This window comes from Mobula birostris, chromosome 26, assembly GCF_030028105.1.
Source record: "Mobula birostris isolate sMobBir1 chromosome 26, sMobBir1.hap1, whole genome shotgun sequence".
NCBI lineage: Eukaryota > Metazoa > Chordata > Chondrichthyes > Myliobatiformes > Myliobatidae > Mobula > Mobula birostris.
The window spans coordinates 3,248,858-3,266,944 of NC_092395.1; positions in this window are offsets into that span (position 1 = coordinate 3,248,858).

An 18,087-nucleotide genomic window follows, 5' to 3' on the forward strand; every position below is an offset into this window, starting at 1 on the left:
GTGCAGTCGACGTTTCAGGCTGAGACCCTTCGTCAGGACTAACTGAAGGAAGAGTGAGTAAGGGATTTGAAAGTTGGAGGGGGAGGGGGAGATCCAAAATGATAGGAAAAGATAGGAGGGGGAGGGATGGAGTCAAGAGCTGGACAGGTGATTGGCAAAAGGGGATACGAGAGGATCACGGGACAGGAGGTCCGGGAAGAAAGACAGGGGGGGGGGGACCCAGAGGATGGGCAAGAGGTATATTCAGAGGGACAGAGGGAGAAAAAGGAGAGTGAGAGAAAGAATGTGTGCATAAAAATAAGTAACAGATGGGGTACGAGGGGGAGGTGGGGCCTAGCGGAAGTTAGAGAAGTGGATGTTCATGCCATCAGGTTGGAGGCTACCCAGACGGAATATAAGGTGTTGTTCCTCCAACCTGAGTGTGGCTTCATCTTTACAGTAGAGGAGGCCGTGGATAGACATGTCAGAATGGGAATGGGATGTGGAATTAAAATGTGTGGCCACTGGGAGATCCTGCTTTCTCTGGCGGACAGAGCGTAGATGTTCAGCAAAGCGGTCTCCCAATCTGCGTCGGGTCTCGCCAATATATAAAAGGCCACATCGGGAGCACCGGACACAGTATATCACCCCAGTCGACTCACAGGTGAAGTGTTGCCTCACCTGGAAGGACTGTTTGGGGCCCTGAATGGTGGTAAGGGAGGAAGTGTAAGGACATGTGTAGCACTTGTTCCGCTTACATGGATAAGTGCCAGGAGGGAGATCAGTGGGGAGGGATGGGGGGGACGAATGGACAAGGGAGTTGTGTAGGGAGGGATCCCTGTGGAATGCAGAGGGGGGGGGGAGGGAAAGATGTGCTTAATTGTGGGATCCCGTTGGAGGTGGTGGAAGTTATGGAGAATAATATGTTGGACCCGGAGGCTGGTGGGGTGGTAGGTGAGGACCAGGGGAACCCTATTCCTAGTGGGGTGGCGGGAGGATGGAGTGAGAGCAGATGTACGTGAAATGGGGGAGATGCGTTTAAGAGCAGAGTTGATAGTGGAGGAAGGGAAGCCTCTTTCTTTAAAAAATGAAGACATCTCCCTCGTCCTAGAATGAAAAGCCTCATCCTGAGAGCTTTGCTGAACATCTACGCTCTGTCCGCCAGAGAAAGCAGGATCTCCCAGTGGCCACACATTTTAATTCCACATCCCATTCCCATTCTGACATGTCTATCCACGGCCTCCTCTACTGTAAAGATGAAGCCACACTCAGGTTGGAGGAACAACACCTTATATTCCGTCTGGGTAGCCTCCAACCTGATGGCATGAACATCCACTTCTCTAACTTCCACTAGGCCCCACCTCCCCCTCGTACCCCATCTGTTACTTATTTTTATGCACACATTCTTTCTCTCACTCTCCTTTTTCTCCCTCTGTCCCTCTGAATATACCTCTTGCCCATCCTCTGGGTCCCTCCCCATCTTGTCTTTCTTCCCGGACCTCCTGTCCCATGATCCTCTCGTATCCCTTTTGCCAATCACTTGTCCAGCTCTTGGCTCCATCCCTCCCCTGCTGTCTTCTCCTATCATTTTGGATCTCCCCCTCCCCCTCCCACTTTCAAATCCCTTACTCACTCTTCCTTCAGTTAGTCCTGACGAAGGGTCTCGGCCTGAAACGTGGACTGTACCTCTTCCTAGAGATGCTGCCTGGCCTGCTGCGTTCACCAGCAACTTTGATATGTGTTGCTTGAATTTCCAGCATCTGCAGAATTCCTGTTGTTTAGGATTCATCTCCATCTGGGTTGGAAATGTGGCTGGGGAATGAAGCTGCCAGCTGAGTTGCCGAGCTGAGACCGGCAGCTGGGGCTGTTTGTTTGTTTGTTTGTTTGTTTGTGTGAGTGAGTGGGCACTGTGGTGTGGAGGAGCCCAGTAGTTTGGAAAGGGTTAGCTTGTAGCCTATGGCTGCAAAATGGAGGGAGGGGGGTTGAGATTGAAGGGGGAGGGTGGGAGACTGTGGAATACTCCAGAAGGAAGGGTAGCCAAAAAAGGGGTGCATCAAGAGAAAGACCTGAAGTAATGCGGGACAACAAATTGAGGAAAATGGGTGAATTGGAGGAATTTATAGTTTTATATAAAATTAAAGGTCAGAAGGAAGGGGAAGGAGGATTTAGAGCCCTTAATCCTTTGAAAGTGGCAGCAGCATTAGAGAACCAAATAGGTAAAGTATTCCAGGCCAAGATTTTGTCTAATGGATTGCTGAAAATTTGTTGCAAAGATATTGATCAATATAACAGTGCTAAAATGGTGGGAAAATTGGTTGTGAAAGTGGAGTGTATTACTCTGAAAGAAAGGGAGTTAAGGGGGTAGTGTATGGTATTTGGTCTGGCATGACTGAAAAGGAAATTTTGGACAATATTAAAGGTGGTTGAGTGATTGAAGCCAAATGATTAAAATCGAGAGAAGGTGGTAATTGGGATTCCCCCATTCTTCTGGTTTTTGCAGGTGATGTTCTTCCAACTAGAGTCTATCCTGGGTGCATGTCTTATCAAGTTAGAGAATACATTAGGCCTCCCTTGTGCTGTTGTAATTGCCAGAGATTTGGACACGTTGCTGGTACATGTCGAGGTAAAAGAAGATGTGTGAAATGTGGAGAGGATCATGATATTAAAGCATGTAAGGCAGCGGTGCCTAAATGCAGTAACTGTGGAGGGGACCATACAGCGGCGTTCAGAGGATGTGGGTATTTTAGTAAGGCAAAGCAGATTCAGGATGTTAGTATCCAACAAAAAATATCATATGCTGAAGCAGTAAAGAAAGTTGATAGAGAGCAAAGGATAAGTAAAGAAAAGATTGGATTGATGGGGAGGCAGTTCATTCCGAGTTCTCCAACTATGGTTCCTTCAGGCATGTTGTTGATGACTAAAGAGTCTTTTTTGGCATTTGTTGTTGATGTACTGGTTGGGGCTAAAACTACAGCCACAAAGTCGGATATGATAAAAGTAGTTGTTGGAGCTGCAGAGAGATTCCTTGATATAAAACAGATTTTGCCGGAAAAATTACATGAGTATATGACAGACAAACAATCACTGAATACTTCCCAGTTGTCGGGATCAGAGAGTACGGAGGAGCTTTATGTGGATGAAGAGGCCAGTAATTAGTACTTGGATGTTTTTAATATTACAATGGAATGCAAGAAGTTTATCTGCAAATGGTCAAGAATTAAAAAGATTTGTTGGAACTTTTAAAGACAAGCCTGATTTGATCTGTATACAGGAGACATGGTTAAAGCCTCATTTAGATTTTGTGATCCCTGGATATGATAGTTTGAGAGCTGACAGAACAGGTAAATCTGGTGGAGGGTGTGCAACTTTCATAAAAGCAGGACTCCAGTTTAGAAGACTTGATTTTAAGTCTAACCTTGAAATTGTGGCTGTGGAGGTTTGGAGCTCTCGTGGTCAAATAACTTTGATTAACTTTTATAATCCAGGTAATATGATGTTATCAGATTTGGATGAAATTATGAATAAGGTAATATCCCCAGTAATCTGGGTTGGAGACTTCAATGTCCATAATCCTATATGGGGTAGTGGAAGTAAAGATAGTAATGGAGCAGTAATAGAGGAGTTTCTAGATAAATACAACATGGTACTGCTAAATGATGGAAGGCCTGCAAGATTCAATATTGTAAAGAATACTTGTAGTCACTTAGACTTATCTATCACTTCCTCAAACTTAGCTAGGATTGGGGAATGGGATGTTATGGACAGATACACACTAGAAAGTGATCACTATCCTATATTATGTAGATTTGGTAGAAATTTGATAGTAGAAGTTGAGGAGAGGTCTGCTAGGTATAATTTTTCTTTGGCCCATTGGGATGAGTACCAGGAGAAAACTGTGGATATAATAGAAGAGATTAATAGCGACGGCTCCATAGATGATTGGAATGAATCCCTCTGTTCTATAATTCATAAAGTTGTTCAATTGACTATTTCGCTACGGAATATACTTAAGGCTTGAGCATTAGTTCCGTGGTGGAATAAAAGTTGTGATATAGCAGTAAGAAACAGAAATAGAGCTTACAGGAAATTGAGAAAGTACCCAGTGTTAGATAATGTTATGGAGTATAAAAAGGAAAGAGCAGTAGCAAGGAGAGCAATTAAAAATGCAAAGAGGGATAGATGGGGAAGATTTTGTGGAACCCTGGGCCCTGAGACACCTATAAAGCAGCTATGAGCGATCATTCACAGAATGTCAGGGATATATAGGAAACCATCTATCCCAACCTTGCTGGAAGGGGATATTGAAGCTGTAACCAATAAGGAAAAGGCTGATATGTTTGTAGAGGTGTTCCAAGCGTTACACAGTTCTGGAGAGTTAGGTGATTTGAGAAAGGAAATTACGTTAGAGGAAAGTTGGAAATTGGACAGGAGTTTGGATGATAATAGCTCCATAAATTTATTTTTCCCCCTTCAGGAATTGCAGGAAGCTGTCCAATCAGGTTCAAATACTTCTGGTAGGGATGGACTGTGTTATGAATTGCTTAAGCATTCAGATGACTCTGTATTAATAGAAATTCTAGCATTGTTTAATTCAGTGTGGAAAGAAGGAAAATTACCAGTAGAATGGAAGCATGCGGTGGTAGTTCCAGTTTTAAAGCCAGGTAAGGACGCGTCTAGTCCTAGTTCGTATCGGCCTATAGCTTTAACGTCAGTGCTTTGTAAAACTATGGAACGAATGGTCACCAACAGACTTGTTTATTTTTTGGAAAATAAGGGACATTTTGCTGCCTATCAAAATGGTTTTAGAACTGGAGGATCAACAATGGAAACTGTTGCCCTTTTAGATCATGATATTAAAAAAGCATTTCAATATAGAGAATTAATGGTAAGTGTATTTCTAGATATTGAAAGAGCATATGATTTGCTATGGAAGGATGGCTTATTAATTAAACTCTATGATGTGGGAATTAGAGGTAGAATGTTTAATTGGATCAAAGATTTCCTTAAGGAAAGGACAATTCAAGTAAGAATAGACAAAACAAGCTCCAAGTCAGGTAAAAGAGGTAATGGTACCCCTCAAGGAAGTATCATTAGTCCAGTTCTTTTTAATGTCATGATGAATGATATCTTTGATCAGGTAGGGACAGGATTTGGTGAATCATTGTTTGCAGACGATGATACAATCTGGAAAAGAGGAAGAAACCTCAAGTATATATTAAGGCAGATACAAAAGGCTTTAAGATCAGTTGAAAACTGGACTAATAAATGGGGTTTCAGGATCTCTGCTTCTAAGTCCAAATACTTGATTTTTGGCTTTAGAAGGAAGATTCCTGATTGTGAATTGTGTCTATGTGATTCTCCACTAGAAAGAATCAATGTATTCAAGTTTTTAGGTGTGTGGTTTGATGAAAGACTTACTTGGAGGGTTCATATCGATAAAACAATTGGAAAGTGTGAGAAAGTTTTAAATGTTATGAGAAGTATTGCTGGATGCGACTGGGGAGCAGGGCGGGAAACTATGTACTTAATATATCTAGCTACGATTAGATCAGTTATAGATTATGGTTGTATTGCTTATGGTTCCGCTGCTACGGCAGTGCTTGGAAAACTAGACACTGGGCAGTCCATAGCACTTAGACTCTGTTGTGGAGCTTTTAGAACAACATCAGTCCCGGCATTATGTGTGGAGATGGGAGAAGTGCTTCTGCATTTAAGATGAATCCAGTTGGGCCTGCAGTATTGGGTAAAACTAAAGGGATTCAATCACAGCTGTCCATCAAAGTGTCTTTTGCAGGGGAAGTCAGAGCGCCAAAGTAAAATTAAAAGATACCCATTTTTAGATTTGGTTAATAACTGGGCTGTGAAATTGAAACTAACTGAGGAAGCCATTGTTGACCAAATTTGCTTGCCACCCGTCCCTTTTTGGCTCTTTCCAGAACCAGAAGTAGACCTATTCCTCTTTTTTTCAGCTTAAAGGAAGCAGTGCAATTTCATCAGCATTGATCACAAATGAATATTTAAATAATAAATGGGGATCTTATCTGGAGATTTTTACTGATGGCTCAGTGGACCCAGAGAGCAGTAGGGCAGGATTTGGGATGTATGTGTCTCAACTTGGAGTTAAGATTGGTCACTGGGTTTCAGATGGTGTTTCTGTCCTTGCAACAGAATTATTAGCAATCCTCTGGGCCTTATGGTGGATAGGAGACTCTCGACCACGTAGGGTTATCATCTGTTTGGATTCTGCTGCTGCCTTAGAGTCTATAAAAGGGAGTAAATCAAAAGCTCTTCCTGACATAACTATTAAGATTCTCTTAGTGTTGTTTAGAGTAAGGAAGATGGGTTGTGCAGTTAGATTTTCATGGATACCTGGACATGCTGGGGTGGAGGGAAATGAAATTGTGGATGGTATTGCATAGTCTTCCTTACAGAGCAGTCAAGTAGAAATTAGAGTTCCCCTAGGCAGAGCAGAATTGAGATGTAGGATTAAAAAAGGTATAGCGAAGAAGTGGCAGGAGGATTGGAAAAATGAATTAAGGGGCAGGCATTATTTTTCTAGTCACCTACTAGTTAAAAAGGTCTCAGACTGTTACCTTTTAGGTCATAGAGATATGGTGAAATTTACAAGACTTAATTTGGGGCATTGTGGGCTAAACTATTATTTAAAGATAATAGGAAAACATCGTACTGGATTATGTGACTGTGGGAGTCCAGAGACAGTCCAGCATGTTTTGCTGAGCTGTAATCGATACAAAATTGAAAGAAGCATGTTGTGCAAGAGGCTGTCTGGCTTAAATTTATTTTGGTTTTCTATTAAATCTTTGTTTGACCATCAAGAGAATCAACATCTGATTGAAGAGTCTATTATTCGGTTTATACGTGAGAGTAGGTTGGTATTCGAGAATTTGAGTTCCTTGAAGTTCTATCATTAATTATACATCCTGTGAAGGGCTGTAATATGCCTAGATGAGTCTAAACAGCCGGAAATAGAAGAAGAAGAAGCCTCTGTCTGCAGGCCGAACAAGCTCCAAGTCAACGGAGTCTGAGCCGGAGTCGTAGTTGTGACTGGAAAATGGCGGAGAGAGAGAACATCAAGGAAAGCGCCAAGCTGTTGAAGGAAGTTTTTGGCGAGAGTGGAAGTGAACTAGAGATGGAGGTCGGCGGGAAAGAGGAACGGAATGGAAAGAGGAAGAAAAGAAAGCAGAGGTAGGGGATATCAGACTCTGAGGAGTCAGCGGATGATCAAGACAGGACAGCAAAACAATGGAAAGAAGATGAGATTAAAGCAATTATAAAACTGAGTGAAGACGGGGAGTCTTGGTGATTGGAACCCGATTCGTTTGACGAAGATGCTCAACAAAATTATAGGCGAAATTAAAGGAGCAAAGATTTTACAAAATGGATTGCTATTAGTGATTTGTCGGGATAGTGCTCAGCCAGGCAAAGTGATAAGATTGTGTAAAGTAGATGGCAAAGAAGTACAATATGCTAGCGAGAAGATTTGTTAATGCTGCACGGTGGGATTTAAATTAGAGTTGCAGGGGGATAGGAACCAGAGTGCCAGCACAGTCAGTGGAGAGGTTGTGGAGGCAGATGTTGGTAAGTCCTCAGAAAAAAAGTTAGGAATCAAAAGCTTGGTGCGACTAGTGTCCTGAGCTGCATATGTTTCAATGGAAGAAGAATCGTAGGAGGGGCGAATGATAGTGCTGAAGATGAGGTAGCTGGTTTACAAACAGAGGCATTGTGTAGTGAAGAGAGGCTGATGATAGGACAAAATTGCAGTTAATAGGATGAGTTCCAGCATAAAAGGTGGACAAAATCATAAAGTGTAAATACAGAAATGCAGGTGATGTATTTGAATGTGCGCAGTATATGGAATAGCATGAACTTATAGCACAGTTGCAGGTTGGCAGCTATAATGTTGTAGGCATCACTGAATCGTGGCTGAAAAAAGAGTAAAGCTGGGAGCTTAATGTCCAAGGATACACATTGTATCAAAAGGACAGGCAAGAAGGTAGAAGAGTGTCATTGCCCTGCTGTTAAAAATGAAATGAAATCATTAGAAAGAGGTGACATAGGGTCAGAAGATTTTGAATCATTGTGGATAGAGCTAAGGAACTGCAAGGATAAAACAACCCTGATGGGAGTTATATACAAACCCCCAAACAGTAATAAAGATGTGGCCTACAAATTACAATGGGAGATAGAAAATGCATGCCAAAGGGGCAATGTCACTATAGTCAAGGGGGATTTCAATATGCAGGTAGATTGGGAAAATCAGGTTGGTGCTGGATTACAGGAGGGGGAATTTCTAGAATGCCTATGAGATGACTTTTTAGAGCAGCTTGTAGTTGAGTCCACTGTGGGATCAACTATTCTGGATTGGGTGTGTGCAATGAAGAAGAATTGATTAGAGACCTTAAGGCAAAAGAACCCTGAAGGGAAGTGATCGAATTCATTCTCAAATTAGAGAAGAGAAGCTAAAGTCAGATGTATCAGTATTACAGTGGAGCAAAGGGAATTACAGAGGCATGAGAGAGGAGTTGGCCAGAATTGATTGTAAAAGAACACTGGCAGGGATGACAGCAGAGCAGCAATGGCTATAATTTCTGGAAGCAATTCGGAAGGCACAGGAAATATACATCTCAGAAGGGAAGAAGTATTCTAAGGCAAGATGACACAACCATGGCTAACAAGAGAAGTCAAAGCCAACATAAATGCCAAGGAGAGGGCATATAATAGAACAGAAATTTGTGGGTGGTTAGAGGATTGGGAAGCTTTTAAAAACCAACATAAGGCAACTGAAAAGATGGAATATGAAAGTAAGCTAGCCAATAATATTAGAGGATATGAAAAGCTTCTTCAGATACATAAAGTGAAAAAGAGAGTTAAGAGTGAATATCAGACCACTGGAAAATGATGCTAGAGAGCTAGTAAAGTGGGATATTCCACTGGCCACAATATTTTAATGCCACTTCCCATTCCCATTGCAGCATGTCATTCTATAGCCTCCTCTACTAAGGCCACAGTCAGGTTAGAGGAACAATACCTTACACTGCGTGTAGGTAGCTTCCAACCTGAGGGCATGAACATCGATTTCTTGAACTTCTGGTAATGCACCACCCTCCCTTCACCATTCCCCATTCCATATTCACATTTCCCTCTCACCTTCTCTTCGTACTTGCCTATCACCTCCCTCCCTCTGGTGCTCCTGCCCCTTTTCTTCCTTCCATGGCCTTCTGTCCTCTCCTATCAGATTCCCACTTCTCCAACCTGTATCTCTTTCACCAATCAACCTCCCAACTCTTTATTTCACCCGTCCTCCCTCTTCGTTTCACCTATCACCTTCAGTTTTCCTTCCCTCCCCCACTTTCTTACTCTGACTCCTCATCTTCTTTTCCAGTCCTGATGAAGGGACTCGATCCAAAATGTCAACTATTCTCTTTTCCATAGATGCTGCCTGGCCTGCTGAGTTCCACCAATATTTTGTGTGTGTGTTGACTGGAGAGGTAGTAATGAGGGACAACTAAATGGTGGATGAACTCAATGAGTATTTTGTATCAGTCTTCACTGAGAAAGACACTAGCAGTATAGTGAAAGTTCCAGGTGTCAGGGGACATGAAGCGTGTGAAGGTACCATAACTATAGGGAAGGTTCTTGGGAAACTGAAAGGTCTGAAGGTAGATAAGTCACCGGGACCAGATGATGTACACCCTATGGTTCTGAAAGAGGTGTGAAAAGAAATTGTGGAGGCATTAGTAATGATCTTCCAAGAATCACTAGATTCTGGAATGGTTCCAGAAGACTGGAATATTGCAAGTGTCACTTCACTCTTCAAGAAAGGACAGAGGCAGAAGAAATGAAATTATAGGCCAGTTGGTCTGACAAGATGTTGCAGCTGATAAGGATGAGGTGAGACCTCATTTACTTGAAGGCACATGATTAAATAGGCCGTACTCAGCATAGTTGCTTCAAGGGAAAATCTAGTCTGACAAGTTTGATGGAATTCTTTGAAAAAATAATCACAAGGTTAGACAAAGGAGAATTGGTTGATGTGCACTTGGAATTTAAAAAAACCTTTGACAAAATGCCACATGTGCAACTGTTTAACAAGCTACAAGCCCACGGTCTGACAGAAAAAGATTCTAGCATGGTTAAAGCAGTAGCTAGTAGCAGGAGGCAAAGGGTAGGAATAAAGGGAGCCTTTTTTTGGTTGGCTGCCACTGACTAGTGATGTTCCACAGGAGTCTGTGTTGGAACTAATTATTTTTATGTTCTATGTCAATGATTTGGATGATGGAATTGATGTCTTTGTGGCCAAGTTTGCACATAATATGAAGGTAGGTGGAGGGGCAGATAGTTGTGAGGTAGTGGAGAGGCTACAGGTGAACTTTGACAGATTAGGAGAATGGGCAAAGAAATGGCAGATGGAATACAGTGCCGCAAAATGTAATGTTGAGACTTTGTAAAGCATTGGTGAGGCTCATTTGGAGTATTGTGAGCAGTTTTGGGCCCCCATTCTTAGAAAGGATGTGCTGAAACTGGAGAGAGTGCAAAGGAGGTTCACAAAAATGATTCCAGGATTGAATGGCTTGTCACATGAAGAGCATTTGATGGCTCTGTGCCTGTATTCAGTAGAATTATGAAGAAGGAGGGGTTATCTCATTGGAACCTATCAAATGATGAAAGGCCTAATAAAGTTTACATGGAGAGGATTAGCCAGGGAGTGGTGAATCTACGGAATTCTTTGCCACAGACAGTCGAGGAGGCCAAATCTTTATGTATTGTGACAAGAATATACAATAGCTTAAGATGTTAGCTGTCCTGTGTGATCAGCAGTTGGTCTGCCACCTGTCTTCAGGAGAGAGAGAGATAAGGAAAACGGAGCAGCATTTCGAGATGTGTAATGAAGGGACGGGAGAGAGAGTAACAGAAGGCGGGAGCTGTCAAGAGCAGCTCCCCCTTTGAACCCTGAACTGTTTGAAGTGATGGACAGGCGATACCCCAGCAGGGGGATAAAAAAGGACAGGTTCGCCAAGGCAGGACACACACGACACCCGAGGTAACGAGACCCTGGAAGCGGTGCGTCTCTCACAGGTCGGTGGGAAGTACCGGGCCATAAACGCACAGGGTGGAAAGGCACGATCGGCGGGAACCTGGTGTGTGTCCACCCTTGCCTGGGTGCCAGGTTCAGCGCAGGGAAACGATCGTATCTGGAAACGGAGGGGTCACGGTCAGTGACCTCAGATGACATCACAAAGGAGTCGCCCGACAGCTGACTGTGAAGGTCTGTGTGTGGAAGCTGTGTTGAATGTTCATTCGTTTTGCTTTCTCTCCTCCTCCCCCTCCCCCCACTGTCCATCGCCATGGCAACGATTACTGCGAACTGAACTAAATTGAACTGGACTTTGTGTCACTTTGAAACTGGTCATTTAACCCTAGACAACGTTAGAGCTTGATTGATCCTGTTATCTGAATTCTGTGTACATGTATGTTTAACATTGCTGAACTGTTGCATTCATTATCCTTTTGATTAGAGTACTATGTTGCTTGTTTCTTTAATAAAACTTTCTTAGTTCTAGTAATCCAGACTCCAACTGAGTGATCCATTTCTGCTGGTTTGGCAACCCAGTTACAGGGTACGTAACATAAGTGGGGTTCTCGTCCGGGATTTTGAACGCTAAATTTGGGACGGAGTAAATTGATTGGGTCAAAATTCCCGAAAGGAAGAAAAGAAAAACAGCAGAAATGGAGGCTGAGGAATTTATAAAGACGCCGACCTTGGAGGCATTAGAGGATGCCAGGAAATCGGAATTGGTAGCTGTGGCCACACTGTTGAATCTTGCTAAGGGGAAGTCGACAATGAGGAGAGAGGAGATACACAGAGCTATCGTAGAGCACTATGCATCTAAAGGTGTGTTTCCCCAAGGCGAGCTGGAGGTGGTGTCTATTGAAAAACCTGCCGGAGACGCAGTACAGGTACAGCTTGAAAAACTGAGACTCTAGCACGAGTTCTGGGTACGGCAGTTAGAACACGAAGAGAAGCAGTTAGAAAAGCGGGAGAAAGAGAGAGAGTTAGAAAGGCGGGAGAAAGAGAGAGAGTTAGAAAGGCGGGAGAAAGAGAGAGGTTAGAAAGGCAGGAGAAAGAGAGAGAGTTAGAAAGGCGGGAGAAAGAGTTAGAAAGGCAAGAGAGAGAGAGGGAGAGACAGTTGGAGAGAAGAGAAAGAGAGGCAATGGGAGCGAGAAGAGAGAGAGAGAGGCAGAGGGAAAGGGAATTTGAGCTGGAGAAGTTAAAGATAAGGGCAGAGCAGGGGCTTGTGCCGAACCAAGGTGGAGGGTTCCGAGCGACCCAGGAGGTTAGGCTGGTTCCCCCATTTGACGATACCGACGTGGATCGGTACTTCCTCCATTTCGAAAAAGTGGCTATAAGTCAGGACTGGCCGAGGGATAAGTGGGTTGTTTTGCTTCAGAGTGTACTGAAAGGGAAAGCCCAAGAAGCTTACTCAGGTTTGTCCGCGGAAGATGCCCAGAGGTATGAGGTGGTGAAAGAGGCCATCCTCAGGATTTATGAGTTGGTCCCGGAGGCATACCGGCAGAGGTTCCGGAATGCGAGGAAGCAGTGGGACCGCACGTATTTGGAGTTTGCCCGTGAGATGCAGACATATTGTGAGCGTTGGTGCGCCTCAAAGGGGGTAGAGGGGGATTATGACAGACTGCTGCAGCTGATCCTGATTGAGCAGTTTAAAGGTTGTGTCCCTGAGGGTATGAGACCCTACCTAGATGAGAAGGAGGCAGCCATGTTAGCCGCAACTGCTAAGTTAGCGGATGAGTATGCGTTGACGCATAAAATGAAGTTTGCCCCGAGTAAAGGCTACCAGAAGGGTAGTCAGCATGGCGGGGAGAGTGCGCCGGAAAAGTCAGAAAGTAAGCCGGGGACTAGTGAGAAGGATAAGGTAGACCGGGAGCAGTCTGGTAGGAAGTCTCCTGGGATCGTCTGCTATAATTGCGGGAAAGTCGGACACTTTGCGTCCAGCTGCTTTGCCCCAAAGAAGGAGACGGGAAAAGGGAAAACAGCGATTTTGACTGGCTGTATCGAGCTGGTAAACGAACCGCTAGGGAAGGACAGGTCTGCCAAAGTTTAGGAAGGGCGCGAGAGGTTTATCTCGGCCGGATTGGTGTTGGTGAAGGAGGGGTTAAAACCAGTTCCAGTGCGGATCTGGAGAGACACGGGAGTGTGTCAGTCACTAATACTGAAGAGTGTATTAGAGTTTAGCTCAGAGACCGAGACTGGGGAGGTAAAGTTCAAAGGTGCTGGGGAAGAGACAGAGTCAGTCCCTTTGCACCAGATACACTTACAAAGCAACCTGGTCTCTGGACTAGTCACAATCGGGGTGAGGTCGGAATTACTGATGAAAGGCGTGGAAGTCTTGCTCGGTAATGACATCACTGGGGGAATCGTGTTCCCAGTCGTGAGATTGACAGGTCAGCCTGCCAGCATTGAGGCCCCGTCCATGGACTCACAGGTTCATCACGGGACTGCGGTAGTAAATTTAGCTGAGACGGTTCTGCCAACCTTGTACGAGAAGGGGGTAGAAAATGAAAAGAAGGAGTGTAGTGAGACAAGAGGTAGTGAGGGAGCTGGGACAGACATAGCAGTAGCCAGGAAAGAATTTGTGCAGCCGCAGGAGCGAGACGAGGGGCTGATGGTTTTGGCAGAGACAGCTCTCTCTGACACAGACTTAACAAGGGAACTAGTAGGCTATTGTGTGGAGGAGGAAGTGCTAAGGAAGCAAGGGAGACCAAGTACCGTGCCCGCAGATGAGGAATGGGGGGTGGTGCAAAAGAGTTATGGGGATGAGGTTTTAAACCTAGCCCACAAGGTACCCCCCGGTGGACATTTTGTGGTACTGGAGGGAACAGTGGATGGAACCATGAAAGAGGTTTACCGGCTGCCCAGGGGGAAGGATGTTATTGATAATGGCCGACGCGAACTGGGACGGTCACAGGCTTTTGATATGCTAACAAACCTAGTCGGTGTTAGCACAGAGATCAATGAAGCTAGGGTCCCCCCGATAAGAGAAAAAAATCATTTTGAAAAGATGAGTATGGTATCGACCAGATGGGAGAAGGCTATTGTTTTGGCCAGGTCTGCTGATAAGGTCTCTCCCTTAATCCCCGAACAAAGCGATTCTTTAGGAGAAGTAATTAAACGACTCGCACCCGTGTGTTTGATTATCCCGAGGTGATGCAAAGAACTGGGACGTTGGGTGGTGTCTGTAACAATAGGTCAGCCTAGTGAGCAAAATTCATTTAAATTGAGTAATTCAGTGACTAAAGGGCTGACGAACACAGAGGTATGTATTGGCAATTTAATATAGCTGTCTGAAGCCAGCTTGATAGTGAACCTTGAAAAAAATGAGTTCAGCCACACGAAGGTCACTTACCTGGGAATTGTGGTGACACAGGGGCAGCTGGCAGCAATGCAAGCTACAGTGCAGGCTATCGCTGACCTCCCAACCCCGACAGACAAGAGGGCCCTCAGAAGGCTCTTGGAGATGGTGGGGTACTGTAGGGAGTTTTGCAATAACTCTGCGGTTACTACCCCTCCCCCTCCAACTAAGCCCTTGCGAGAGAAAACTAAGTCGGAATGGGACGACCCTTGTTATTGTGGTCCGGGACAAAACCAAATGAGAGGTTACATTGATCGCAATTCATCAGTGTTTTTGGCCACTATGGAGTTTGCTAAGTTGGAGCCTGGTCTAAGGGATTATTAATAACACATATAAAAGGAACAGAAAATGTGATGGCTGACTGCCTGTCAGGTGTTGACAACTTCAAACTCGCTGTATCAGCCAAATAACTGATAAAGATGTATATTTGTGTGTGTATCAAATAATGTATTCATGTTTGTAATTTTTACCCCCCGGTAAAAATCCTTAAAGGGGGGAAGTGTGACAAGAATACACAATAGATTAAGATGTTAGCTGTCCTGTGTGATCAGCAGTTGGTCTGCCACCTGTCTTCAGGAGAGAGAGAGAGAGAGAAGGAAAACAATGGAGCAGCATTTGGAGATGTGTAATGAAGGGACGGGAGAGAGAGTAACAGAAGGCAGGAGCTGTCAAGAGTGGCTCCCCCTTTGAACCCTGAACTGTTTGAAGTGATGGACAGGCGATACCCCAGCAGGGGGATAAAAAGGGACAGGTTCGCTAAGGCAGGACACACACGACACCCGAGGTAACAAGACCCTGGAAGCGGTGCGTCTCTCACAAGTCGGTGGGAAGTACCGGGCCATAGACGCACAGGGTGGAAAGGCACGATCGGCGGGAACCTGGTGTGTGTCCACCCTTGCCTGGGTGCCAGGTTCAGCGCAGAGAAACGATCGTATCTGGAAACGGAGGGGTCACGGTCGGTGACCTCAGATGACATCACAAAGGACTCGCCCGAAAGCTGACTGCGAAGGTCTGTGTGTGGAAGCTGTGTTGAATGTTCATTCGTTTTGCTCTCTCTCCTCCTCCTCCCCCCCCCCCACTGTCCATCGCCATGGCAACGATTACTGCGAACTGAACTAAATTGAACTGAACTTTGTGTCACTTTGAAACTGGTCATTTACCCCTAGACAACGATAGAGCTTGATTGATCCTGTTATCTTAATTCTGTGTGCATGTATGTTTATCATTGCTGAACTGTTGCATTCATTATCCTTTTGATTAGAGTACTGTGTTGCTTGTTTCTTTAATAAAACTTTCTTAGTTCTAGTAATCCAGACTCCAACTGAGTGACCCATTTCTGCTGGTTTGGCAACCCAGTTACGGGGTATGTAACAGTATATTTAAGGTAGAGGTTGATAGATTCTTGAATGGTCAGGGCATAAGGATATTTGGAGAAGGCAGGAGATTGTGGCTGGGAGGAAAATTGGATCATCCATGTTGAAATGGCAAAGCAAACACATTGGGCCAAATGTCCAAATTCTGCTTCTACATCTTATGATCTAAAAATCTCATATATCTTTATTTTCTTTCAATGCAGCTGGCCATTCATATCAGCTAATAATCCAATCACACTGGCTCACTAATTTTCCTTGTAACCTGTTATCCCCACATTGTCATAAACTCTACAACCTTCATACGCTTCACACCATCTACATCAGCAAATTAATCAAACACACTGTTCGTCTTCAGGATGTGGGCAGAAACTGGAACAACCAGGGAAAATCCACATGGTTACAGGAAGAACGTGCAAACTCCACAGAGGTAGCAGTGGAGATCAGGATCACCAGAGCCATGGGGCAACTGCCCTGTTTGCTAAAGACCTGTGGCGCCCTAGCCTTGAGGGCATGGATTCGTTCTTCACTGCTCCACACAGACAAGAAACGTTCCTCATTTCTAACTTATACAGGCATCTGATTATTCTGAAAACATGACCCCTTGTTCAAGATTCCACCATGAGAAGAAACGCCTTATAATATCATTATATACACTATTTGAATAAAATCATCCTTCACTGTTTTGGACTCTGAATATCAGACCAACCTCCTTAATCATAACAGATATATTCATTTAGTTCACAATGCTTTTAGATATTTCACCATCTACCATTCTTGTGTCTTCTTCAGACATTCAGTAAGATTAATCAGATTGACACACCTTCTGTAGCTTCGGATGTTATTTTGGAATCAGCCTTTTCCACAATTACAGTAACCTCCCTACAAATGATGCCAAACAGACAGCCTCTAATTTTTGAATATTATGCTGTGGCATTGCAACTTTTTTAACCAAGAGGAACAGTCCATGCTTCTGGTCAGCTTCAAAAGGGTATGACAAATATAGATGATCATTCCCTCCCTCCCTCCGCACTAATCCTAACCTTATTATTAAACCCGCCGATAAGGGGGGTGCTGTTGTAGTCTGGCGTACTGACCTCTACCTTGCCGAGGCACAGCGACAACTCGCGGATACCTCTTCTTATTTACCCCTCGATCGTGACCCCACTAAGGAGCACCAGGCCATTGTCTCCCACACCATCACCGACTTTATCCGCTCAGGGGATCTCCCATCCACTGCTACCAACCTTATAGCTCCCACACCCCACACTTCCCGTTTCTACCTCCTACCCAAGATCCACAAACCTGCCTGTCCTGGCTGATCTATTGTCTCAGCTTGCTCCTGCCCCTCCAAACTCGTTTCTGCATACCTCGACACAGTTTTATCCCCCCTTGTTCAATCCCTTCCTACCTATGTTCGTGACACTTCTCACACTCTTAAACTTTTCGTTGATTTTAAATTCCCTGGCCCCCACTGCTTTATTTTCACCATGGATGTCCAGTCCCTATATACTTCCATCCCCCATCAGGAAGGTCTCAAAGCTCTACGCTTCTTTTTGAATTCCAGACCTAATCAGTTCCCCTCTACCACCACTCTGCTCCGTCTAGCGGAATTAGTCCTTACTCTTAATAATTTCTCCTTTGGCTCCTCCCACTTCCTCCAAACTAAAGGTGTAGCTATGGGCACCCGTATGGGTCCTAGCTATGCCTGCCTTTTTGTCGGCTTTGTGAAACAATCTATGTTCCGTGCCTATTCTGGTATCTGTCCCCCACTTTTCCTTCGCTACATCGATGACTGCATTGGCGCTGCTTCCTGCACGCATGCAGAACTCGTTGACTTTATTAACTTTGCCTCCAACTTTCACCCTACCCTCAAGTTTACCTGGTCCATTTCCGACACCTCCCTCCCCTTTTATAGATCTTTCTGTCTCTGTCTCTGGAGACAGCTTATCCACTGATGTCTACTATAAGCCTACTGACTCTCACAGCTATCTGGACTATTTCTCTTCTCACCCTGTCTCTTGCAAAAACGCCATCCCTTTCTCGCAATTCCTCCGTCTCCGCCTCATCTGCTGTCAGGATGAGGCTTTTCATTCTAGGACGAGGGAGGTGTCTTCCTTTTTTAGAGAAAGGGGCTTCCCTTCCTCCACTATCAACTCTGCTCTCAAACGCATCTCCCCCATTTCACGCACATCTGCTCTCACTCCATCCTCCCGCCACCCCACTAGGAATAGGGTTCCCCTGGTCCTCACCTACCACCCCACCAGCCTCCGGGTCCAACATATTAT